This window comes from Gossypium hirsutum, chromosome A06, assembly GCF_007990345.1.
Source record: "Gossypium hirsutum isolate 1008001.06 chromosome A06, Gossypium_hirsutum_v2.1, whole genome shotgun sequence".
Taxonomy (NCBI): Eukaryota; Viridiplantae; Streptophyta; class Magnoliopsida; order Malvales; family Malvaceae; genus Gossypium; species Gossypium hirsutum.
The window spans coordinates 5,059,498-5,064,308 of NC_053429.1; the positions used below are offsets into that span (position 1 = coordinate 5,059,498).

Consider the following 4,811-nt stretch of genomic DNA (forward strand, 5'->3'; position numbering starts at 1 on the left):
ATGTTTTTAAAAGAAATCGTATTTCAAGACATTTTTAAGACATAAGGACATTATTTAATCAATTTGGTACCAATTTTGGGCGTAGCGGGGGTGCTAATCCTTCCTCGTACGTAACCGACTGCCGAACCCGTTTTCTCGAATTTCGTAGGCCAAAATTGATTTAAATGGAATAAAATATTTTATTAAGTTGATCCAAGCACACCAAAACAAAAGATTGGTGGCGACTCCACAGCTGGTTTTGAAAAGTTGATCCCCATTTTTTCTAACTCTAAAAAATGGTTTCGATACATCATAAAGGTTAAAGTAAAAAATAGCAACTACATACTACATTTAGGCTATCTTAAAGAGATGTCTCAACTATTGTCTAAAGGTTGATGTTTGAACCAGAGATAAAACATAGTGATGCAGTTCAAAGAAATGTTTTAACACAAGGAGAAACTTCAAATGTAAGACAACTAAGAGTCTCAACAATATTGTGTTGTATTATATATTATATTATGTGATATTAGTTCAATCTATTTAAATATTAGATATGAAAACTGTTAGCTCGATTAATCAAACCGAAATTGTCAAGAAGGGAGGTGCATTGACTTTTAAAAAATTTGGTAAAACCAAGGAAAGAAAATGAAACAATGAACACAAAGATTTAGAATAGTTTAACCCCAATTGCCTATTCCAATAACTTAGCTTTTCACAATTAAGGATTTCTTAAATTCACTAATTTGTTCAACCTTTGAGGACAAGGTTTAACCTTACAACACTCTTAAGATTTCTACCCTAAATTTTAAGATAAACCCTCTCAAAGAATTACAAAGAAGAGGACAAAGAGATAATCCTAACAAAATCAGAATGTTTGCAAATTAAGCATGATGTGAACAAATCGCAATAAGTTTTATATTAATGAATGATCGTACTTGAAAACTAACTATTATCACGATAAATGCAAGCGCACCTATCGAACAGTAGTATAGTTTATAGCAAGACCGGAATGTCAAACCCACAGGAACTAAAAGTACTAGTATTAACTTTCTTTTGATTATCTAGTCTAAAATAAATGGGTTGTTTTATCTAAACTAATTAACTAAACTAAGAATGCACAGGAAGTAAGTTGGGGAAATACTTTGGAAAAACTGATTGACTTAGACAATACTCAAGGAAAAAACCACCTAGACTTCACTTGTTATTTAACTCTGAACTAGACGTTTATTCACTTGACTTGATCCGTAGAAATCCCTAATTTATATTATTATCTCTCTCGAGACTAATAACGTCTAACCCTAGGTTGATTAATTGAAATCTCTTTCTAATTAAAACCCCTAGTGTTGCATTAACTTGATCTATGGATTCCCTTATTAGGTTTCACCCTAATCCGACAAAATTATGTCGCCCTATGTCTAGGGATGCAATTAACTCCGCTTAATTATGCTAGATCTACTCTTAGATAGGGACTTTTGCTCCTCTGAATAAGCACATCAATACTTGAATTAATATCCTGGAATATTAAAGCAAGAATTAAGAACACATAATTAAGAAAAAATCAAATATTTACCATATAATTTAGAAAATAATAACAAGATCCGTCTTAGGTTTCATTCCCCTTAGGTATTTAGGGGATTTAGTTCATATTTGTAAAAGACAACATCTCAAAAGAATAATAATAACAAAACATAAAGAAAACCCAAAAACTCCTAAGGAAAATTGAAGGGAGATCTTCAGTCTTGAAGGAGAATCAGGCTTTTGAGATGGATCAATCGGCTTTCTTCGACTAATTCATTGCCTCCTACTCCGTGTGTCCCTTAATTGCTTCCTCTGGGGTGTTAATATAGGCTTTAGAATGCCTAAGAACCTTCCAAAGTGGCCTTTTCCGAATAGAACTAAACTTGGGCTCGACAGGGACACGCTTGTGTGACACGCCCGTGTGCAATTGCTTCAAACCGTGTTAAAGGCTGTTGAATAGACATGGGCGTGTGGTCTACCTGTGTGAAGAAGTCCAGGCCGTGTTAAAGTCTGCCAAAACTACACGGGCATGTGGTCTACCCGTGTACGGAAGTCTAGGCCGTGTCGATTTCTCATGTTGACCCATTTTCTCCGTTTTTGGCTCGTTTCTCGCTCTTTTTAATTTCCTGTGCTCACCTAAGTATAAAATATGAAATTAAAGGATTAAGAGCATCGAATTCTCCAAATCTAAGGATAATTCATCAAAAAATCTACTAAGCATGGGATAAAAATATGTATAAATTACAATTTATCAAATAACCCCACACTTAAGCGTTTGCTTATCCTCAAGCAAAATCCTCAACTCACAATTAAAATAAATTCTTCTCAATTTACAATTCTCATCAATAATATCTCAAAATAAACCATAAGTAATCATACATTGAGAATTCAACTAAAAGAACATTAAAGCTTCAAACATTCCAAGTTAAGCATTTTATCACGAAAATATTAGGTGTCTTCCTTTATCTAAGTAATCACCTTTAATTCAAAATATCACAGAATTTAACATCCTCACTAAAGATTCACTCAAATCACTCGAGGTGTTTAAGGACAACAAATTTAGCACTCATTAGTCAAAATGAAAAGTTATTACCATAGGCTTGCGTGAAAATCAAATCTCCACCACTATATATTGAGATGATACATCAATCAAAAGGTCTTTAAAGGGTTGTAACGTGGCTTTGGTTAGGGGGTGTGGTCACAAGCTGAAAAAGAAGGTTAGAATCGAGATTGAATTGAAAAATTACCTAACTAGAAAAATACTACAATTGACAAATTACATTCCTCATGAGCTTTTCTTCATGGATAACATCGTTTTAATCCAAGCATTACATAATTTCATAATAATAATAATAATATTTTTTTAAGAACAAATCAAATATTATAGAATAAAACATAGCTAAGCAATTTATTCAAATCAAATCTCGACAAAAATAGAGATTAAATTAATTGAGAGGATTTCAACAATAATGGGTTATGGGTTAATATTGAGGGTAAATCAATAAATAGTTTGTTAGGCTCAAGGGGGTTCACTAAGGGTTAATTATGAAGGTAAGCTTTTATGGAGTGAGTGGGTTAATCCTAGGTGCCTTTATCATCTCAACATATCAAATCAAATGGAGTGGTTTTGACATGCATAATCGATGCAAGTTCTAAAATAACAAATCAATATTGACGCACTCAAAGCAACAAGAAAAGTGAGTATGAAAGAAATAATATATGCTCTAAAGCTTAAGATCTCACAAGAATTATTGCTTTTTGATGTTAAACCTGTGAATTTCAACTCGAGATAATACCTAAACTTGGGGAAACAACCTAAAAAAATTTAATTCTCAAAAATCAACTTATCGTGTTTGATTCTCTAATTTCTTAAATTCTGAACAATTAATGTATAAATGCCTATGTTTTAATTCAAGACATATCAATAAAAATCATAAATTAATCAAAATTCATTCTAATCGTGACATGAGTGAGTCACATGAGAATAAGACAAAATTCAGGGATTTTTCTGATAATGATATAGATAAGCCCCCCATACTTAAGATGTACATTACCCTCAATGTACAAGGATGTATAGTAATATAAAGATAATATAAAAAAAAGAGAGGGAGAGAAGTGAAACTTCCTGAATGTTAAATGGAATCATTGAATTGGAGGTATAGAAAGTGGAGAAGGATACTCCGGTGGTGGTAAAGGTTGGGTTCCACAACCACAGTGTCCAGCGAATAGGTTATCGTGGTGGTTGTAATGGGCCAATTTAGCCTGGACCCTTATAAGCATAAAATCAAAATTATTACAATAAAAAAAATTATGATAGTCCAGTTTTATAACAGTCCAATTACAAAACTTGTGGCCCAACAACGAATGCAACCCAAAATCATTACTTAGACCCAAAACCCAAACTTAATACCCTAGCCCAATAGGCCCATCTCCTTAACAGTTCCAGAAACCCTAGGTCACCCCCCTTTGTTTTGCACCGCAGCTAAAAACAGGACAACTCCTCCGCTCCAGTAGCCACGCTCACACCTCCATATACCAGTACAGCCCTCGCACCGTACGACGCGCCAGCTCCAGTACACACGCCAATGCACACCCTATACCTGCAAATATAGAAAAATGACAACAACAAATACGAGCAAAAATTGTATTTTTCTATTTTCTTTTTATTTTTCTATCTCTTCGGCTATAAAGCCAAGAGATTTCCTCATTTTGTAAGGTTACAGACAGATATTACACACATACAACAAAGAAATAGAAAAGCAGAAATTACAAATCAAGAGGTGATTTTCAAGTCTATTTATTCTTTTGTTTCTCTCCTCATTTTTCTTGCGATTTTAACATAAAAGAAAGAAGCATTTGAAATGACACCGATGAACACCCAAGTATCTCGAAAATAAGGAGATTGGGTAAGGGTCGAACATTTTTTTTGAATTCTTGCTTGGTTTTTTCGAAATAGTGAATTACGATTTGAAGATTTTTAAAAAAAAAAAAAGAAAGGGAAAGAAGTGGCTCACCAGATCTCTGTGGTTGCGACCTCTGTCGGCAAAGTCTGGTGGTTCGCGCCGTTGGACATTGAACTAATGGGGGTCTGACGGCTACATGTTAAGCCAAACCCTAACAGAACTGGTTAAGGTTAAAAGGGTTATTAGTGTTTTGAAGGTAAAATAAATGGAAATGGGGATTTTAATACCAGTTTTATGAAACGGTACCATTTAAAGAGGGTGGATCCGCTCGTTGACCCGATCCGAGGGTCGAATCCGCACTCTTTCGTTCCAGATGGGTATTTTGCGCAGATAATCCATCCCCTTTGCCCC

General features: G+C 34.2%; 1 long non-coding RNA gene across 1 annotated transcript; it reads right to left on the reverse strand.

The window, feature by feature from the left end:
- Positions 1–3,739: 3,739 nt before the first annotated feature.
- LOC107962443 (uncharacterized) lies at positions 3,740–4,811 on the reverse strand. The gene is made up of 2 exons (XR_001701620.2): positions 4,512–4,811; positions 3,740–4,097 (listed from the first exon to the last, which is right to left on the reverse strand). It is a non-coding gene; the product is annotated as an uncharacterized lncRNA (long non-coding RNA).